The sequence below is a fragment of the Canis lupus genome, chromosome 12, assembly GCF_048164855.1.
Source record: "Canis lupus baileyi chromosome 12, mCanLup2.hap1, whole genome shotgun sequence".
Classification (NCBI taxonomy): domain Eukaryota; kingdom Metazoa; phylum Chordata; class Mammalia; order Carnivora; family Canidae; genus Canis; species Canis lupus.
The window spans coordinates 26,885,930-26,908,562 of record NC_132849.1 but is presented as its reverse complement, the minus strand read 5'-3'; the positions used below and the strand labels follow the sequence as shown (position 1 = coordinate 26,908,562).

Below are 22,633 nucleotides of genomic sequence, written 5' to 3'. Positions count from 1 at the left end.
AGACCATTATTAGATACATAATGTGCAAATATTTCCTCCTGTTCTGTTGTCTTGATGGTGTCCTTTGAAGAACAAGAAAATTTTAATTTGATAAAGTCCAATTTATCTATTTTTTTCTTTTCTTGCTTGTGCTTTTGGTGTCATAGCAAAAAAATCATTGTCTAATTCAAGGTCATGAGCATTTATATCTATGCTTTCTCCTAAGAGTTCTATGGTTTTAACCCATATTTTGGCCCTTGATCTATTTTGAGTCAATTTTTGTAACTGGTGTGGATAAAGGTCCAAATTCATTTATTTGCATGTGGATATCCAGTTGTTCTAGCATCCGTAGTTGAAAAAAATATTCTTTCCCCATCAAAGGGTCTTGGTACAATGCCATAGACTTTTGAAATTTTATTCTTTATAGGACCTAACATAGTTCCTCCTCTACTTGGTAAGCAGGCAAATATGTTTGTTGAATTAAAGTGGGATTCTGAGCAGTTGAGGCTTCTTTTTTTTTTTCTTTTCTTTCTTTCTTTTTTATTTTTTATTTTTATGTAAGAGGTAAAACTTTTACAGACAACTTATCCACAGAGGAAAAACTTTTTTTAGGAGCTTGGGTACATGGCTGTGCAACAGAGTCCCCATTTACTCCTGGATTGGACTAAATCAACTCAGGAATACAAGCAAACAACTTAACCAATGAAGATTTACAGTTTGTTGTTTTGGTCTCTACTTTCTGGTGTGAAGGATTAGACTAACAAGGTGATTTTTCACAAGACGACTTTGGGAAAGTGTTCTATACTTTCCAATGCAGGCAAGCTTACCAGGGTGACACAAGGTGTGGGCACCATTACCTGCCACCTCAGTGCCCCAGCAGAGCTTACCGATCAATGCTGACCCTCTTTCCTGCCAGCCCACAGAGGATCTCTCCCTCTTCCCCAACACTGGGCTCCAGGCACACCAGGCACTCAGTGTAGATGGGAACAAAAATGAAGCTTGCTTGCCTAACCCTGCAGAATCAAAGTGAATCCCAAAGGTAATATGGTAAGTTATGTGATGATGTAGCTCTCTGAGAGAGCCCCTAACAAGTGAACAAAGCCTTTTTTTTTTAATCATCAGCTTTTTAAAATATCATCTTTTATTTTTATTTATTTATTTATTTTTAAAGATTTTATTTATTTATTTATGAGACAGAGAGAGAGAGAGAGAGAGAGGCAGAGACACGGGCAGAGGGAGAAGCAGGCTCCATGCAGGAAGCCTGATGCCAGACTCAGTCCTGGGACTCCAGGATCATGCCTTGGGCTGAAGGCAGGCGCTAAAGCACTGAGCCATCCAGGGATCCCCTAAATTTTATTTTTAAAAAAGATTTTATTGGGTGACGGCCACTGAGGGGGGCACTTGATGGGATGAGCACTGGGTGTTATGCTATATGTTGACAAATTGAACTCCAATAAAAAAAATTATTTATTTACTCATGAGAGATACACCGAGAGATAGGCAGAGACATAGGCAGAGGGAGAAGCAGGCTCCATGCAGGGAGCCCGATGTGGGACTTGATCCTGAAACTCCAGGATCATACCCTGAGCTGAAGGCAGATGCTCAACCACTGAGCCACCCAGGCATCTCAAGCTTTTTATTTTAATGGAGTTAAATTATGAATTACAGTATTTCATTTTCCAAGTTCACACTACTTTGCATTGGGCAAATTTGTTCTTGATATAATGTGCTTATTATGTAATATCTGGCTTGGATTATAATATTTTGGGTAGGATTTTTGCTTATGTGCTAATGTGTTTCTTCTTCTCTTTAAGGACAGGTATCCATTTAGCCTTTCACACAGCAAGAAGTCCAGATGTAGATGGGCTTGATGTTCTCTTTTTCTGAGGTTCTCTGGCTCTTGCACTCTCTGAGAATATGGACTAATATTTTTTCAGACTGTTGTCAGAATTTCCCACCCTGTCCCTCTGGCCTTCCCAGAAAATGCCTGGACGCTTAGCATGGCAAGTGAGCAGACCCCAGGGCTGCGCTAGTACAGCTGTCCCCAGGCACTGGAAATCAGGTGACACCACCCAGGAGAGAATCAGTGCAGGTGGCACCCCTAAGCAATCTGGCCGAGGTCACCGTGGGCAACACGAGTCTCTGTGAAGGGGTGCCGGGCAGGGATGCCGCTCCTCTGCAGGCTGCCCTAAGTTTGCCGAGGATGGCAGTGGTGGGAAGTGCCAGCCAGCACAGAATGAGGGGGAGCCCAGGTAGCAATTAAGTGGGGATAAATAGCCATTACCAAGGAGGCCTGACAACTGCAGGAGACCGCAGTCTATGCACGAGCAACCGCTTATTTTCCCATTGATCCTCGGCGGGATAGGGCCCTGCCTTCTGCAGTGCCCCAAATAACAGGCTCACAAAGCCCAGTGCTAAGAGGTGGCATCTGAGAAGAATCCGTTCAGGTCTTCCTGTCTGTTTCATCTTAAGGCCTGCCAGGAGAAGAGATAATTACGGGTCTGAGATTCTGCTCCATCACAGACAATGGAGGGATCAGCAGATGCCTCTCTGAAATCAGATTAAAAAATTTTTAAAAGGTTTCGGCTCAGGGGGATACCAGCATTTCCCACAGGTTTCAATTGGATGAAAGTGGAAAAGGGGAGAAGGGGAAGGAAGAAAGGAAGGGAAGGAGGGAGGAAAGGAAACTTGAATTCTTAAATGTGGAGATGATCCACAGGGAGGGTGCTAAACACACCTGGTTTTCCAGTTGCCTCCCATGAAAGATTTTGCCCTTGGCCTGTCACGTCTCCTGAAGGCTCCTCTTCAGGTCATTCCATCTGGAGCCCAGAATCCCCCATGGGAAGCCCGAGCCCACTCAAGCTAACCATGATCTGATTTCTATCACTACGCATCACTTTTGCCTATTTTAGAACTCCCCCCCCCCTTTTTTTTTAAAAGATTTTATTTATTTGAGAGAGAGAGAGAGAGAGAAGAAGAGAGCATGAGCAGGGGGGAAGGGAGAAGCAGGCTCCTTGCTGAGTGGGGAGCTCAACGTGAGCTGAGCTGAAGGCAGACACTTAACAGACTGAGCCCCCTTTGAACTTATTTTAGAACTTCCTATAAAAGGAATACACAGGGGTTCCCCTGGATGGTTAAGTGACTCTTGATTTTGGCTCAGGCTCATGACCTCAGGGTTGTGAGATTGAGCGCCATGTGGGTCTTTGTGCTGGGTGTGGAGCATGCTTGAAATTCTCTCTCTCCCTCTCCCTCTGTGCTTCCCCACTCTGCCCCTCTCTCTCCTTCTCTAAAAAAAAGGAAAAGAAAAGAAAGAAAAAAAGAAAAGGAAAGAAAAGAAAAGAAAGAAGAAAGAGAAAGAAAGAAAGAAAAAGAAAGAAAGAAGAAAGAAAGAAAGAAAGAAAGAAAGAAAGAAAGAAAGAAAGAAAGAAAGAAAAGAAAGAAAAAAAAAGAAAGAAAGAGAAAAGAAAGAAAGAAAAAAGAAATACATAGTATGTACTCCTTTTGTCTGGCTTCTTTCACTTAGCATAATTGTGAGATTTGTCCATGTTATTGCATGCACCAATAGTTGGTTGTCTTATGTTGCTAACTAGTATTTCCTTGTGTAGGAATACCTCAGTTGGTTAATCTATTCACCTATTGATGGACATTTGACTGTTTTCAGGTTTGGGCTATTATGGATAAAGCTACTAGGAACATTTATATGAAAGTCATTTTGTGGATATGTTTCTACCTAGAAATAGAATTTGCTAGATTCAGGAGGGGTAAAATTATAAAAGTCACAATCTGGTTTTCAAAGAGGTTTATACCATTTTGTTCTATTATCTTGGAGTGAGCTTTTGGTTGTTTTGTTTCACATCCTCCTCAACCTCGTAATTAACAGCCTTCTAAAATTTCATTATGAGTGCCTTTTTTATATGCAGTTCCTTGGTAACTCATAATATTGGATATAATTTCATGTGCTTATTAGCCATTTGTATATATTCTTTGGTGAAATTTCTGGCCAAGATTTTGACCACTTAAAAAAAATGGATTGTTTTTCTTGTTGTTGAGTTGTATGGATTTTTTTTTAAGATCTTATTTATTTATTTACTTGAGAGAGAGAGAGAGAGAGAGCACAACCAGGGAGTGGGGTGGGAAGAGAACTAGAGGGACAAGCAGACTTCCCACTGAGTTTGGAGCCCAACTCAGGTCTTGATTCCAGGACCATGAGATCATGATCTGAGCCAAAGTCAGACATTTAACTGACTGAGCCACTCAGGCACCCCTGGATTCTTTTAAATTGGTATTCAAGATGTCTGTCACATGTATGCATTGAGAATATTTTCTCCCGCTTTGTGGCTTGCTTTTCTACTGTCTTTGAAGAATAAAAATATTAATGAAGTCATATTTACTTCTTTATTCTTTAGTAGTTATTATTTTTTGTGTTCTGTCCAAGAAATCTTAGCTCATCCCAAGATTCTTTTTTCTTTTTTTCTCCTGGAAGCTTTAAAGTTTGGACTTTTCTGTTTGGTCGTGATTTATTTCAAGTTAATTTTACGTATGGAGTAAGATTGGGGTTGAGATTAATTTATTTTCCCCTCAAATATGTTCAGTTGTTTCAACACTGTTAAAAAGACTTTCTTTTCTCCATTGAATTGAGGACATTTTGGGTGAAAATTAATTGGTTATAATATAGGCCGGTTTGTTTCTGGACTCTGTTCAGTTTTTCTGGGAGAACGAAAATATTAGCAACATGGGAGGCTTCTAATCCATGAACATAGGATACCTTTCCATTTTGTAGATCTTTCAGTGTAGAAGTCTTACACATCTTTTGTTAAATTTCATCCCGGATAATTGATGTTTTTTGAAGTTATGGTAAATAGTATATTTAAAATTTTTAGTTTTTACTTGTTTGTTGTTAATATCTAGAAATACAATTAATTTTTGCATATTAACATTGTATTTTGCAATCTTGTTAAATTTGCTTATGAGATCTAGTAGTTGTTCCACAGATTCCCATAAGTTTTTTTATGTACACAATCAAGTTGTCTGTAAATATTGACAGATTCAGGATTTTTTTCTTTCCAGCCCTTATGCTTTTTATTTCTTTGGAATGGGGGCTCAATTTTGAATAAAATTGGCAAGAGCAGACATCTTTGCCCTGTTCTCAGACTTAATGAGAGATGGTTAAATGTTTCGTCATGAACTATGAAATTAACTATAAGTTTTATCGTTCCTTTAATCAAGTTGAGGAAGCACCCTTCTCTTAGCTTGCTGACAGCTTTGATTGTGAAAGGTGTTCAATTTTGTCAAATTCTTTTTCACATCTACTGAAGTTTTAGTATCAGGCTTATATTGGACTCATAAAACAAGTCGAGAAGTGTTTCTTCCCTCTTTATTTTTCAGAAAGAGTTTGTGTACAACGGTATTATTTCTCTCTTTAATGTTTGATGGAATTCACCAGTGAAGTCATCTGGAGCTGGAGATTTCTCTGTGGGTTTTAATTATAAGTTCAGTCTATTTAATAGATACGGAGCTATTTAAATTTTTTTTTAAATTTCTCCTTTGTCTATTTTGGTAAGTTATGTTATTGAAGGCATTTAGCCTTTAGGTGTAGAATTTATCCATTTTATCTAGGTTTTTGTTTTTGTTTTACATTTTTATTTATTCATGATAGGTACAGAGAGAGAGGCAGAGACACAGGCAGAGGGAGAAGCAGGCTCCCTGTGGGGATTTGTCAATAGTTGCTTGTTTTATCCCAGAACCCCGGGATCATGATCCTGAGCCAAAGGTAGACCCTCAACCACTGAGCCACCCAGGCCTCTCTCTTAGGTTTTTAAAATTATTTTGAATGAAGTTATTCATAAGATCCTCAGAGTATTTGTTTATATCCATAGGATCTATTGTGAATAAAAAGAGCAGTCAGTCCTACATTGAATGGCAGTTGGCAGAAAATCTTTAAGAATTTTTCCAGTGGAAAATCCCAGGGTTAACAAACTATCATAGATAGAGACAGGATGAGTCTTCTCTGTGGTCCTCTGCTTCTGGATTCTTAGCTCTTCAGCTGTGAATGGGAAACAGGAATACTTTTCTCACCTACTGTAACATCCTTTCCTCTTTGTTTCTTTTCCCACTCTCCTTTTTTGAAGGTCTTGCTCCAGTCTTTTGCTCTATTACAAGTGAACCTGAAGTGGCAATTGGAATTTGTAATGGTAATTTGAATGTGGTTGTTTCCTTAGCAATGAAAATTTATTTGTAAAAAAAAAAAAGAAAAGAAAAGAAAAGAAAATTTATTTGTGATTCAGACTTTTAAAGATCTCAGAAGTCTAATTAGTACTTTTCACTGAGCAAGCCATTTATAACCAATATTTTGAAAACATAATATAACCTTAGATAGTGAATTAAGGTTGTGATTATTTTTTTCTTTTTTTCTTTTTTTTTTACCACAGCAGGTACAAGAGACAGAGGTTCCCCTAGCTCTCTCTCCCATGAACTTCCTGGAACTCAGACTTGCAAAAATACTTAAGGAGGCAATGCCCTGGCTGAGGGCAGGTGCAACCGCTCTTCCAGCCCATTGCATCAGCCCGGGGCAAAGTATTAACCTCGGAAAAGGTGGCCATTCTTCCCAGTTCCCCAACTATTGTAACCTCATAACAGGTATTAGAAAAGTTTCATTCTTGAGTGGGACAAGAATGCAGGACCTGTCCTCCTCCCTAGCCACCTGCCTACCCTCTACCTCCAGCACTTACTCACACACTCACACACACAGCAGTGTTCTGCACTGTTTCTTCTCCAAATTATCAAATTATCCCGTGGTCAAAAGGTATTCAGTCCCATCCAGTCCCTCTCAGTTTGTGGTAGGACTAATTTGTTAATGGGGCTCCAGAAGGAAAGTGCCTAATGTTCCTTCTAATTGGACATGACTGCTTCAGAATGACTGCGGCCGCCAGCCAGCTCTCACTGTCCCTGGGGCTGGATAATAAGCTTCTGCCACCAGCCCCTGGGTCCTGACCAAGACCATTTGCGGTAATGAACTTGGAAGGTTCATTGTAGATTGTAAAAAAAAAAAAAAGAGAGAGAGAGAGAGAGAGAGAGAGAGAAGCACAGTCCAGCTCTTGTCAGTGGGTTCAATTATGGCTTCTGTCAGCTTAACAAAAGAAATTCAGGAAAGCTAGACTAAGAAAGGGTTGGAGGGAGCAGGCAAAGACGGATGGGGGCGGGGAAGAACCCATGATGGTAGAACCAGACTGAAATTCCTCCAGGACCAAGTTTTTAGAAGGTGAAGTTCAAAAGTTACCATGATAGGGGTTGAGTTCCCAGTGTCCAAATGGGAGACTCTGTAGCAATGGGTACTGTAGGGCAGGGTTTACTACATGTCACTGATCTAAGGAAATAAGCTCCCCCATACCTCTTCAGCTCACTGTAAATCCCCACTGTAAAACCCACACTGATAAAGGAACAGGGCCCTTTGTGCATATTTAGACTAATAATTGCCATAATCATTGCTGATTATTTGTTTTCTGAGACAGGACCTTAGAGCATTAAACCCAGAATCTATCACTAAAACCATTCCGAAAATATTGGTTAAAGTTATTTTACTGTGAAATATGGCAAATATACAGAAAAGTGCATCAAACATAAATGTACAGCTGGAGGTATTATTTAAAAAACATCTGGGGATCCCTGGGTGGCGCAGCGGTTTGGTGCCTGTCTTTGGCCCAGGGCGTGATCCTGGAGACCCGGGATCGAATCCCACATCGGGCTCCCGGTGCATGGAGCCTGCTTCTCCCTCTGCCTGTGTCTCTGCCTCTCTCTCTTTCTCTGTGACTATCATAAATAAATAAAAATTAAAATAAATAAATAAATAAATAAATAAATAAAAAACATCTGTAATCAGCACTCAGGTAAAGAAACAGAACTTTGCCAGAAGCCCCATCCTGCCCTGACCTGATCACAATCCTTTCCTTGACCCCTAAAGGTAACCACACCCCTGGTTTTTATGCTAATAATTTCCTTGCTTTTTTTTTTTTTTATAGTTTCACTATCTAAATAAGCATTCCTAAGCACTAGTTTAGTTTTTCCCTTTTTTTGAGCTGGATGTAAATGGGAATTCATACGTTAGATATTAGCCTGGCTTCTTTTGCTCTACATTGGAAGAATCATTTAGGTATTTCATGTGACTCCACAGTTGCTATGGAGTCTTGTGTCATATAAATGTCACACAATATGTGTATTCAGTTGTTGAATTGCACTTGGGCTATTGACCATTTTTTGACTATTACAAATAATGTTTCTAGGGACAGTCTTGCTCATAAATACATGTAACTCCATATTATGTAGCTAGTAGAGAAGTTGCTGGGTGACAAGCCTCCCAGAGAGATTTGACTAGTTTTTAAGTTATTGTAGATGGCCAGAGAAGACACTGCTTATCAGAAACCAATCTGCTGCTTTATGTGGCAACCAGCCTTTAAGATGGCCCTGAATTATCCTTATTTTCTGATATTCATGCTTTTCTGTTGTCCCCTCTCACATTGTGTCAGGGATGGTCTGTGTAGCCAATAGAATATTGTGGAAGTGATGGCTAGGTCATAAAAGACATTGTGGTTTCTACCTGGCTTTCTTGGGTCACTCCCTCTGTTAGAAGCTAGCTGCCATGTTGAAGGACACTCAAGCGACCCTATGGAGAGACCTAGGGAGTCAACAGCTGAGATCTCTAGCCAGTGCTAATTAGAAACACATCCCCCAGCCCCAGTCTAGCCTTCAGATGATACAGCCCTGGCGGTCATCCTGACTGCAACCTCACCAAAGACTCTGAACTACAACCACCCATCTTAGCTGCCCCTGGATTCCTAACTCTCAGAAACTGTTAAATGACAAATGTTAATTGTTTGAAGCTACTGAGTTTGGGGATGATTTGTTGTGCTATTGTGGACACCTTGGTTTATCTAGACTGGCTGAGGCAGGCAAACAAAGCACACCCACATGTCATCTATACAGAAATGGCTTATTGTGTATACTTGATCTCCCCTTCCACAAGGTGTAGAGATTAGAACAGCAGGCACCATCAGACCATGTTTTTATTTTTGCTCCGTCTTCCTTCCTCTCTCCTTTTCCTTCTTTCCTCCCTTTGTCACAAGCGCTCTTCTTCTCTTTAAGTTTCCAGAGATAAGAACAGATGCTCTGGCCTCAAACTGGGTTTGAATTCTTGCTTCAGAACTTATAAGCCGGGCAGCCCGGGTGGCTCAGCAGTTTAGTGCTACCTTCAGCCCCAGGCCTGATCCTGGACACCCGGGAACCCTGCATGGAGCCTGTTTCTCCCTCTGCCTGTGTCTCTGCCTCTCTCTCTCTCTCTCTCTCTGTGTCTCTCATGAATAAATGAATAAAATCTTTAAGAATAAAAATTTAAAAAAAAATAAAAGAACTTACAAGCCAAGTGAACTTGGAAAAGTTTCTTTACATCTCTATGCCTTGGGCTCCATCTCCTGAGTGATAAAACAGAGATGGTGATATAACCACCCTCATTGAAAAGGACAACATCAAAACCACACTGCACTTTGAATGGCTGGCACATACTAAACATCCAGTAAGTGTTCACTATCATCCTCTCCTCCTTTCATTCAGCTCTGCTCCCTGCAACCCAGCCCTCCCCGCCTCCCCCTTCCCTTCTTTCTCCCATCCCCTGCCCTTCTCTCTTCACCTCCTGCCTCCTTAATTCTCCTCTCTTCTTTACTCCCCTTGCTCATTTACTCTTCAACCTCTGTTTTCTTATCTTTCTTGCTTTCTCTTTCCTCCCATCTCCCTTTCCAGCCCTTCTGCCAAAGAACTGGCGGAGCAAGCTTCCCCTGGCTGGGACTCCCTCACAAGAAGAAATGAAGCATTTCTAACCATCATGACATCCATGATGGTGAGCCAGCTGGACCGTCAAACAGCCCCCTGTCAAAAGATGGGGTCCTGGCCTGGATGATAAGCATCTGACTGCCAGTTCCAGCATCAGGGCAGTAACCTGGCTTTTCACAGCTCTGCTCAGAGGTGTGGGAAGTTGCCTCAAGTTTTTGGTATCTTTGAAAGACTGTTTCCCTAGCATGACACCAATTTGTAGATAGTCCCTCCTCCTCAAATTTATTTAAACATTTAAGAGATTTAGCACACTGTTATTACATAAGCAACAGTTGCTGTAAAAATTGCACACAAAATAAGCATGAGTCGTGAAGAGTTTTGTCCTCCTTCCTCCATCCTCCCATTCCTAGTTGGTGTGAGGCCTGCTTTTCTATATTCACATGGGTGTTGTGGCTTTGTTTTACTTGTATAAAAGGGCCTACGTGCGCCATAGCGTGCATGACTTTCTTTTTTCACATACAATATACAGTGGACCCCTGTCCAAGCCAGGACCTACAGATTATATTCTTTTCTACGGCTGCATAGTACCACAATTTAACCATTCTTCTCTCAAAGGACATTGAAATTCTTAACCTTTTATTTTATTTTATTTTATTTTTTTTTAAGATTTTACTTATTTATTCAAGAGAAACACAGATAGAGGCAGAGACACAGGCAGAGGAAGAAGCAGGCTCCATGCAGGGAGCCCGATGTGGGACTCAATCCCAGGACTCCAGGATCACGCCCTGGGCTGAAGGCAGGCACCCAACCACTGAGCCACCCAAGCATCCTGAAATTCTTAACCTTTTACTCTTAACATTGATACCATAAATATCCTTTTATATATATTGTTAGGTACCATAGAAACATTCCTTCAGGAAGATTTCTAGAATTATCTTTCATGGGTCCATGAGCAGATCTCTTACAATTTGAGGTATTTTTAAATTGTAGCAAACTTGAAAAAAGGCAACTACTATACTTCTTGAAGGAGTGTGGAGAACATACCAGGCTAAGAGCCCTTGAAGGCAAAGGCCCTGGGGCAGAAGAGAGATAGACATGTTTCAGGAAGGAAGATGGGGTGATGGGGTTTAGTGAAGAAGGAGAGTGGCCTCAGCTGAGGTTAGTGAGATAAGCTTGATGGAATGAAAGAGGGCCATTGGGGGATTACATTTATTGTAAATGCTATTGAGAGCCATTGAGGAGTATTAAACCAGAGTGGCTCTATTGATGGAGATCTCTGATTACACAGTGCCTCAGGCACTCACCTTGAAGTCAAAGCCAATCTTCAGGTTTAGGTCATTCATAGACACAAAGACACACACACACAGACACACACACAAAGATATAAGGGACTACTTGGAGTGTTCCGGAAGTAACATGGTTGGTCCAAGGTCCCAATACTTTTCTACTAAATGACTCAGATGATGGCAGTAAAATTTTCTTCTGAGTTGAAGTCACGGGGCCACTAATCCTTTGAGGTTTCATGCTTTAACCAGGCAGAGGGCCTTAGGCTTTAGGATGGTTTGAAGGGAACATGGGGAGGAGGAGGGGAATTCCAGTGAATCAGGAAAGGGAAGAGAACCTGGAGTCTATTGAGTAGATCCTGTGCTTCATTGTGATAAGAAATCCTGGGGAAAAAAACTTTAAAACATGAATAGCTGTTTCAAGGCAGATGTCTTGAAAAGGGAGTTCCCAAGATTCTATGCTGTCCTGAAATCAGAGTATCTAGAGGGAGTGGCTTTCAGACTTCTTTGCTTATGTACCCTAGATAAAAGAATTTTGAAAAATTGTGTACTGTTATATACTTTTTACGTTGACATTAAACATATTTGTTTAGCTGAGAAAATGTGATTTCTGAATATATATATACATATATACACATACATGCGACTTAAAAATACAATTGTGTCATTTAACTTTATTTTAAATTTATCCCATGTAATCTACATTTCACAGTGACTTTCATATTGATTAGTTGTTTAAAAAAATGCATAAACTCTTTATGTAGAGTTTACATCCCACTTTTCTTCCCCGAAACTTGAGGTGTTTTTTTTTTTTTTTTTTAAGATTTTATTTATTTATTTGAGAGAGAGTGCACAAGCATAGGGAGAGATGGAGGGAGAGGGAGAAGCAGACTCTCTGCTGAGCAGGAAGCCAGACATGGGGCTCAATCCCAGGACCCCAGGATCATGACCTGAGCCAAAGGCAGCCGCTTAACTAACTGAGCTACTCAGGTGCCCCTTAATTTAAGTTTTGCTTGAAACTCTTACTGACTGTTCACTTTCATACACCTGTGCAACAAACATATTTGTGTTACTTTTCTAATGTTCTATAACAATAAAGCTGTACAGTAAAATATGTGGTCATTTTCAATGCTTATTAAGACCAAATTGATCAGAACATCATTAAAGAATCCAAAATTTGATATTTATTAAATATAACAAACATTTATTAAAAATACGTATTCTTTTCTCTGCCAGGTAGTTCATTTTTCTATAGATGTGAAAGTTAATTTTATGTGTCAACTTAGCTAGTCTCTGGTGCCCACTTGCTTAGTCAAACATCAGGCTGAATATTGCTGTGAAGATCTTTTTAGATGTGATTAGCATTTGAATCAGGAGATTTGGTGTAAAGCAGATTACCCTCTACAGTGTGGATAGGTAGGCTTCCTCCAATCAATTGGCCATAACAGCAAAGACAGTTTTCTCAAAGATGGAACTCTCAAGACTTAAATATGAAACTCCTACCTGAGCTTCCTCCCTGTTGCTGTGCAGAATTTGGACTTAAGCCCAGCAGCCTGTCCTACAGATATGGGGCTCATCAATCATCCCAATTGTGCGAGTCGATTCTTTAAATCTGTTTCTGTGTCTATGCATCTCCCTGTTATCTATCTATCCATCTAGCTATCTATCTACCTATATCTATCTCTTGTATCTGTAAGTTTTGATGGCAACTTGTTAATGAGACCAGGTTAAAAATTATTCTGATAAATTGGTAATGGTGCATTTTATAACTTTTTCTGGTACCTGTGGAGATAGTTCCAAATATATGTACAAAGTTTTACTTTTACAGACAAGTTTGGAATGTCTTACCTGGGTGTGATATACAGACAAAGAAATGGACATTTGAGAGTGATTGGTTTAGTAATTCATTTGATGGTTGAATATGATTGCATTTTATAATGGAATATTTGCAAATAGACTGATATAATGTCTGGGTTTTGCTTCAAAACAATGGGGATAAGGAAGTAGGTAAAGATACAGAGAGACATTCCACAAGTTGGAGTTTGTTGAGGCTGGATGATCATACATGAGGTTTCACTATATGATTTTTTTCTAATTCTTTTCTTTTTTTTTTTTAAGATTTTATATATTTATTCATGAGAGACACAGGGAGAGGGAGAAGCAGGCTCCACACAGGGAGGCTGATAGTGGGACTTGAACCTGGGACTCCAGATCACGTCTTGGGCTGAAGGCAGGCGCTAAACCGCTGAGCCACCCAGGCGTCCCTGATTTTTTTCTAATTCTAAGTACATTTGTAATTTCCCCCAAAAAAGTTAGGAAGAAGAGAAACAAACTGGTTATATTTATAATTATGTTGGTTGTGTGTGCTATTTTTTTTAAGATTTTATTTATTTGAGAGAGAGCATGAGGGAAGGAGCAGAAGGGGAGAGAGAGGGAAAAGTAGACACCTGGCTGAGCATGGAGCCCAAATTGGGGCTCGATCAGAGGACCCTGAGACCGTGACCTGAGCTGAAACCAAGAGTCCAACGCTTAACTGACTGGGCCCCCAGGTGCCCCTGTTTATAATTATGTTTTTTTAATTCTATTATCATTTTAGGGTTTTGTTTTTTGTTTTTTGTTTTTTTGTCTATAGTTGATCTACCATTGACTTGGTAGATCTCTGGTGCCTTTAGACAGATTTCCTAATAGTTTTTCAGTGGGAAGGCTGGTCTGCAATAACAGGAGCTGCTATTGATAGAATTATCCAGCTTTCTTTTTTTTTTTTTATTTTTATGGTTTCTTAATCCTTTTTCATGTTTTCCGTGATCTCTTTAATATCTTTAAACATCTTAAATATATTTATGTTGGCTCTACAGCTTTATCTGTTGACTCTTGGTCTTAAAACCTTGTTTTGTCACGTGTATTTCAATTGTAAACTCATATTTGTTGGAAGGCTACCAGTAGGAACCTTCTGGACTTTCTAAAGGAGGTACATGCCTTCGGAAAGAATTTGCATTATTTTCTGGAGACAACTTGAAACACAGCCAGGTTTGGTCCATTTTATTTTATCTTTTAACTCATAATAGAAAATTTCAAACAGTTACAAAAGTAAGAAGAATAGTATAGCACTCCATGTATCTCTATCCCCCAGCTTTGAAAATTGTCAACTCACGGCCAGTCGAGTTTCATTGATAAACCTCCATCCACATCCCCCTCACATATCATTATGAGTAAATTCCAATATCATACAATTGTATCCATAAAAATTTCACTACATATCTCTAATACATAAGTATTTATCTTTTAAAAAAGATTTTACTTATTTAAGAAAGAGAGAAAGTGCGAGTAATGGGGAGGGACAGAGGGGGAAGCAGAGGGAGAAGCAGACACCCCGCTGAGCTGAGCAGAAGCCCCCGGAAGCAGGGCTCAATCCCAGGACCCTGAGATCATAACCTGAGCTGAAGGCAGATGCTTAACCCACTGAGCCACTCAGGTACCCCCATATCACTGAGGTATTCTTATATAAGTACTTTAAAAGACCAAAACCACTATACCAATATCACATGTAAAAAAAATTGAACAGTAATTCCTTAATATTCCATATTCAGGCAGTGTATAATTTCCAGTTGTACTATGAAAGTCATATTTTTGTCTGTATATTTATTTGAAATGTGATCTAAATACAGTCTTCACATTGTAGTTGGCTGATAATGCATATTAACTTCTTGACTTATGAGTTTTCCTTCCATCTTTTTTTTTTCTTCTTGTAACCCATTCATTGAAAAAACTGGACTATTTGTCCAGTAGAGTGTCCCACAGTCTAGCATTTGCTGAATGCAACCTTCTGGTTGTATTTGACATGAGCTTTAAAAACCTAATTGGATTCAGGTTTGATTCTTTTTTCTTTTTGCTATCTCATTTTAAAATGCTTCTCTTAAAAAAAAAATCAATTTTTTGACCATGCAAATGATGTAAAGACAAATCCATACCCATAGACACTCAGGCATTTGACAGTTTTCTAGGGAGACTCCCTTTACCCTCACCAAGAGCCAAACAGACTCTTCCACACTGCCTATTCCAGGTGCCAGAGGTTTTTCCCCCTAATTCCTCCTTTCCCTAAAATGTGGCCCTTTGTTGGGGCCCAGCTTTAAAAGGGGATCTCTGATCTCCCTCTGGGCTCTGGAGAGTCTTGGGCCAGTTTCCTGCGTGTGGTTTTCGAGCTAGATGCTTGGGGTGAGTAGATGCCTGGGGGCAGCTGAGAGCTTCCACTGGTGATTACTCTGCACTGCTTCTTCCTAGGATTTTTCCTTTTGCATTTGTTTTTCCTTTTTGCAATCTTGCCCATGCACTTTAAAATATGTAACTATTTTGTAAAGGAGAATTTCAGTATATTTACTTTACTTCTGGAAACCCTGAACTCATACGTAAAAATCAAGTTTTATAACTAACTTGAACTATCCCTTAGCTACAGTTCTGAGCAGAAGGAATGGGGTGTTTGATGGAGAGCTGCTCCCGGAAATGTTAAACCTGAGTCCTGACTGAGGAGTAAGAAGAGGCCTGGAGGTGTGTGGGGGAGGCAGGGGTTTGGAATCAGGGAGGAGTATGCCAATCGACGAAGAGCTGGCATGAAGTCTTTGTGGCACAGAAGGAATGAAAAACTGGAGGGATGGTGGAGGGCTCAGGATGAAGCAGAGGGAAAGCAGAGGGAAAGACCTATTCCAAAGGGCCTCATCAGAGAGGCTAGGCTGGAGCAATAGATTTCCACCACAGCTGAACTCTTCACTGATATTTTACCACCAGGCCTCCCTTATCTTTATAAAGGTTACAGGATGTACAAAGGACTTTCCCCTCCTTTTCCACAGCAGAAGTGTCACTGTACCAGTCAGGAAATTGTGGCTGGAAAACCTAAACTATCCATAAGCTTCCGGACAAGCTCGAATTCATGCTCCAAGAATTGTTGTCCTGTGACTTTATGTAGAGCAAGTGGGCTGGTCTGGGTGGTCAACACCCTAGGATTTCTTTGCTCAAATGTCCCACCTTCCTTTTCTTATGTTGTTTGGGAGGCATTTTCCTTGTCAGGTAAATCCAGCACCAAAGTAACTAAGGGAGCTTGGGTGGCTTCCCCTTGGGGGGCAGCTGCCTGGGAAGCCAGCCAAGTTGCCTGTTGGTCTTCTGAGGGGAAGCCAGGGTACAGGTTGGGGCGAGGGGCTGAGGAGAGGTAGGGCTCAGCCCTCTTCACGCGTCTGCCAATAGCCTGTACACCCCTACCACCAGCAGTGTCTTTAGAGTTAAAAATACAAGTTGAACGATTCCATTAAGAATGATAGACTTGTTGGTTAGCAGACTTTGAAAGAACTTATTCGATGATGCCTGAATAATATTTCTCCCTTTTTAGAGAGTTTGTTTCCTAGGGCTGCCATAACAACATACCACAAACTCAGTACCTTAAAACAACAGAAATGTCTTCTCAAAGAGTTCTGGAGGTGGGAAGTCCAACATCTAGATGGTTGGCAGGGTCGATTCCTTTGAAGGGCTCTGATGAGAACCTGTCACATACCTCTCTATCTTCTGGTGTTGCCAGCTGTTCTTGGTGTCCCTTGGTCCATTAGATATATCACTTCAATCTCACAAGGCATCTCCTTGGGTTTCTGTCCCCATCTGGCCATCTTCTTATAAGGATGTAAGTCACATTGGAGTAGGGACCCACCCTAATTCACTGTGATCTCATTTTAGCTTAAGGAATTCCATCTGCAGTTACTCTAGTTCCAAATAAAGTCACACTCTAAAGTATGGGGGAGGGGTGAGGACTTCAACTTATCTTTATTTAGGGGACACGATTCAATTCATGACATGGTCAGAAAATATAAATAAGAAATCTTATACGCCTGGATGGCTCAGCCTGCCTTCAGCCCTGGGCATGATCCCGCAGTCCCGGGATCCAGTCCCACGTTGGGCTCCCCGCATGGAGCTTGCTTCCCCCTCTGCCTAAGGCTCTGCCTCTCTCTCTGTGTGTGTCTCTCATGAATAAATACAATCTAAGAAAAAAAAAAAAAGAAAGAAATCTGTAATGCCTGTTCACTCCTCTGCAAGCTGGCTAGATGTCAACTGCTGTTTGTAACTTCCATCGTGCTCTAGGCCTCCATGTCTGAGCATGTAACAGTTCAGTTCTTCAAAAGGGCAAAAAAAATTCTCCAAGTTTTCCTTATTATGGTCTCATGCAGGGGCCAACTCCATAGGGGTTCCGGCCTTTTGCTGAGGACCCTGCTTAGACACTAGGACTGGCTCAACCAGGTCTCTGCCAAGAAGATATGAAGTTACAAGGTGGGGAGGGGAAATATCAGAATCTTTTTGGAATTTATTTGGAGTATGATGTGGGATAGGGATGTGATTTTATTGTTCCTCTAATGAGCACGCAGTTTGCTCTGCTTTGAGGATACATATGTAATATGTTGGGAGTGCCTCCTCTTATTTCGTGTCTTTCCATCCAGAAATATCATGTGTCTCTAGTTCTTGAAGTGTGCTCCAGAAAGTGCTGGAGCTCTGTTCATCTACATCCTGCATGTTTATTATTTTGTTTACCTCTTGGTCTTTTGCTTGTTATTGCTCTTGTTGCCAAAAGGAGACTTTCCCCCATTATATTTCCTAATTGCTTACTACTAGAACTAAAAGGGGGGGGGGGGGGACCTGACTTTTCTCCCGTATATTTTGTGACAAGCCACTTTCCTGAAGCCTCACAAGCCCCAATAGTTTTTCAGACGATGCTTTCGGTGTAGACACCCGCGTCATCTGAAAATTGTGAGACTCTTCTCTGAATATGGTCTCTACACTCCTGCCTCAAGGTCTTTGATTTTGCTCTTAATTGTCTGACTTTCCATCATTCCTATTTCCGGAAAGCCTGCTCTTCATCAAGACCTAATTTCTCAAAAACAAAAACAAAAACAAAACCCCTAATTTCTCTGCGAAACTTCTTTCAACTTCCCTGGAAAAGTTAAAATCCCTCTCCCTGAACTTCTATGAAACCTTGTACAAGCCTTTATTATAATCATAGCAAACGGCATTATAATTATCTGCTTATAAAACTGCTTTCCCTCGGGACACTCAAAAAACAAACAAACAAAAACAAAAACAAAAAAACAAGCAGGCACACATGTCTTCTCTAGGCTGAGTCGGGCTGGGAAAGCTCTGCTGGGTGCTAGGGAACGAGGCCCTCATCCGCCCAAGCATCCCCGCTTCTGCCCTTTGCGGCGTGATGCGGAGGGTCAGGGGCGCCGCGAAGACCCGGAGAAACAGAGCCAGGAGCCACGAGGCGGCGCGGGGGAAGCAGGACTCCGGGGGTGGGGGGGGGGCGCGGGGGTCGCGGCTCCTCGAGAAGAATCGTGCCACCTAGAGGCCCGACGGCGGACGTCCTGGCACCCCGCCCGGGGCTTGGATTCCAGTTCCTTCGGCCCCGCGGAGACCCTCCCGGGCGCTGCAGGGCGCAGACGTGGGTGCTCGGCGCGAGGCTGGCGGCCCCGCGAGCTGGAGCCGGGGAGGGCGCCCGGGGCTCCCCTGCCGCCGCGAGTGCCGCGCTCCGCCAGAACCGGGGGGCCTCCTCCCTGCAGAAAGGCCCAGCCCTGGGGACCCCGCCGGCCCGCGCCCTCGGATCCCCCCCGCCCCCCCAGGCCCCGCGGGAGCCGGGCTTGCCAGGCCCGGGAAACAAGGCGGCTTTAGTTTGCATAATGCCTTCGGACAAACGGCCCCAGAACCGGGCGGAGGAGGCGGCTGTCAGGCCAGGAATGCGCACACCTGTACCTGGGAAGGTTCCTTTGAATTCCTGCAGCTCCGCGGTCTCCCGGGGGCTTGGCCGCCGGCGGTGGGCGGGCGCTTGGCAGCCTGCGCCCCGGGGAGGAGCGCCCCACCCAGACCTCCTAGTGGAGCGGCCACCAGGGGAGAGACCGGGGCACGCCGCCCCGTTCTAGGGCTCCCCCAAAGCGCCTTCCGCTGGGCCCGCCCCCGCCCCCCACTCTCTCCTCCCTTCCTGCCACTCCCATCCCTCCCCCACCCCAGACCCCAGGGAAACAAAGCTTTACGGGGTTGGGTGACACACTTCCGCAGGGGCTTTCGGGCACGGAATGGATCACCGAGGGCACAGGGGGGCCCCTTTATCCTGTCAGTCTGAGCCTTGCTCACATCCGATGCATGAGGAAACCAAAGCCCAGAGCAGTTGACTGCCCTTCCCGGTTCTCCAGCTGACCGGGGGCAGAGCTCCACTAGGCCTTGTTTACTGTTTATGACTTGTTCTGTCTGGATTATTTTATAACAGAGCCATGCTTGACCTCATCAGAGAAGTACTGCTCACGAATCCCAATTTTGGAAACTTCGCGTGAAAGGTCCTCTAATGTGATCAGAGGGAAGTAGGTGATGTGCTCTGAGGGCACCTGGCCTAGCGCTCAAGACGGCAGCGCCATCTGCACATTTTCCCCACCTCCTGCCTGGATCGGCTGCTGCTTCAGAGAGGGAGAGCCTGAGGGCTAGCCACGGGCCTGTCAAACCCAGGACAGGCCAGCCTTTAGCCAGGAGGTAGCCAAAGTTGGAGGGAGACATCAGTGTCCAGGCTGTAGGCCTGCTTGGTGCTTTCCTGTAGACCTACGGAGAAGATCCATCTGAAAAGTTTAGCCGAACCTCTCTGTGGAGTGAGGGCAAAGGGAGTTTTCTGGGTTTTTTCTTTTGGATCAGGGCAAGCAGAGGAGAGAGGCTGGCACTTGGGGAGCGAGAGTTTTGGGCAGAGCCCCACGCAGTTCAAGAAAAACCCAAGAAGGGGAAAAACGAGGCAGGTCTGAGGGCCCCTTTGGCCCTGGGCTATGTGTCCAAGAGCAGGGAGGATGTGTCTCACCTCTGTGGGGGGCTTTCTGCAGCTGGAACAGACGGAGCCACAACGATGTTCAGGAACAAGGGCTGGTGCAGAAGGAGAGAGCAAATGAGGAGGATCAGTGAAGATAGACGGAAAGAGGGACAGAGGAGACAGTGGCCATGGACCCTCACCAGACTTCTCGTTTAAGGAGCATTTCTTTGAGCCAGAGAACTCTGTGCACGGTGTGGTGAGCTGGCTGGTGATGATGGAGTTGATCATGAGGGGTACCAGGAGAGGATCCCCAGCCCGGGTGGAGGGGAGGGCATAGACCTCCCTCTAGGTGTGTAGAAGGCTCTGTTCCAGCCCTCAGTTCCAGCCCTCAGGCCAGCACAGCCAGGGCATCTGGCCTAGTGCTCAAGGTGGCAGCGCCAGCCCCCCTATCAGAACTTACAGTCTGATAAGTGTAGTAAACAGCCGGGATAGGATATGATGGATGAGAGATTTCAGCTGGAAAGAGAGATCCTAGATTATTCTTCTCTCTGAAAGGCTTCTGAATGAATAGCAGTATGACAAACCACAAGAGCTCCAAGGATGCAAGGAAATCAGCAAAATGATCACTTTGGTTCCAGAACCAGAAACCTTTTCCTATGTGTTCTGGGCCCAGTTGGGTACTTGGTCAGGGGACAGCTCCCAGGCTTTGCTGATCTCTCGAGGAGCAGAGGCTTCACAGAAGGCCAGGGTTTGTAATCTGGAAATTGGGTCCAAAGCAAGTCATATACTCGAGTACGGTGGCAGGCTGAGTTTTCTAAAATTGACCACAACTGAGTTTTCAGTCTCACATGCCTTCTAGAATCTTGTATCTCTCCAATCAGGAGATGCTATTTCTCCTCCCCCTGAACAAGGGCAGGCCTTGTGACTATCTCATCTGATAGGCAGGAGGGATGATCCCTGATTTCCAAGGCTTAGTCATTAGAGGTGATACAGCTTCCACTTGACTTCCTCTCTTGGGACTTGGGAACCCTGAGCTGATATTTAAGAAAGTCAGTGATCTAGAGACCCCCCCCTGGAAATTTCGACTGTATCTACCTGTACCTGTACCTCTACCTGTATCATCTATGTCTATATCAAGAGAGATGCTCATGGAGCCTCACATGTTCCAGTCCCTGGATGTTTGACTCTTCCCTGCCCAGGTGCCAGCCAGGGAAGTGAGGGACCTTCCAGCTCCCACCCCTCGGCCACTCTAACTACTGCCAATGAAGCAGAGATGAGCTGTCCCTGCCCAGCCCTGCCCAGACTGCAGACTCATAAGCAAAATGTTATTTTAAGTCACCACGTTTTGAAGTGGCTTGTTGTACAGTATCAGATAACCGAAACACACTTGTTTCTTCAGCTCATTTAATGCTGTCAGTAACCAGGAGAATATCATTTCTAATTTATAGGCAAGAAAAAAACCAAGGCTCAGAACAGATTAGTCACAAGACGTTACGGACTGACTTGTGTCCTCCCAAAATTCATATGTTGAAGCTCTAACCCCCAGTGGGTGGTATTTGGAGTTGGGGCTTTGGGGAGATAATTAAGGGTAAATGAGGTCATAAGAATGGGGCCGTAATCTGTTAAGACTGGTGTCCTCTTAAAAAGAGGAAGAGACACCAGAAGAACTCTTGTCTCACTGCCCCTGTGTGCACACAGAGAAGAGGCCATGTGAAGACATGGTGGCGAGGTGGTCATCAGAAAACCAGGAAAAGAAGTTTTACCAGAAATGAACCCTGCTGGCACCTCGATCTTGGACTTTTGGACTTCTGCACTCCAGAATCGTGAGAAAATACATTTCTGTTGTTTAAGCCACTCAGTCTGTGGTATTTTGTTATGGCAGCTGACTAAGACACAGGAAAGCAGCACGGGCATGATTCATATTGCAATTCTCTGACTCCAAAATCTGCAGCACACTCACCCCACTGCCTAAATGTCGAAACAAGACTCTGTTCATGAATAATAGTGTTCCTTGTTCTAGACTCTCAAGTCAGGGTCATATTCTAAGAGACAGGCAGAACTAGAGCAGGATAACTTTTAAGTCAGGATTTGCCTGACCTGCTGCTACAGCTCAAATATTGGACCAGGCCTGGGTCAAGGGCCAGGACCTCCAGCAGGCACCTTCTAGAAACCGAGCAGGGCACTCAATTCTGACATAGACTAGGACAGGCTTGGGGTAGACCCTAAATGATATTAGGGTCGAGATTTCATACTAGATCAGGAAATGGGGACATAACCAGGATTTTTTCTTTTCCTTATTCCCTCTTTTTCAAAGTATTTGTTGAATGTCAGTGACTTGCCAGGTGCTATTCTAGGCATTGGGAATAGAGTAGCAAACAAGCCAGACAAGGTCCCTGATGGCATGGAATTTACATTCTCATAAATGTAGTAAACGGAAAAGTAAATGAGGAAACCCAGAAACAAAAAATTAGCTTCTAACTGTGATAAATGGTGTGAAAGAAATTAATGGCTGACCTGATAGAGAATGTTTTGATGGGTGGGAGGATCTGAGGGGTGAGATTTGAGCTGGAATGTAAATAAAGACCGAGAAATAGCCATCATGTAAAAAGTAACAGGTAAGTGTTCCAGACAGAGGGAAGTGCAGGTGCAAAGGCCCTGAGGTGGGACATAGCTAGGCCCACTGGAGAAATAGAAAGAGGGACTTGCTAAGATGATAGTGATGGTGTGAGGCACAGTATGAAGGAAAGTTGATGGG

The 22,633-nt window shown here is 43.2% G+C and overlaps 1 long non-coding RNA gene across 1 annotated transcript in view; it reads right to left on the bottom strand.

The window, feature by feature from the left end:
* The window catches only part of LOC140601352 (uncharacterized), a 32,372-nt gene extending 15,582 nt beyond the window's left edge, over positions 1–16,790 (bottom strand). Inside the window, exon 1 of the long non-coding RNA XR_012004365.1 lies at positions 16,615–16,790. This is a non-coding gene — a long non-coding RNA (uncharacterized lncRNA). The remainder of the gene's footprint in view (positions 1–16,614) is intronic.
* Between the last annotated feature and the right edge of the window lie 5,843 nt (positions 16,791–22,633).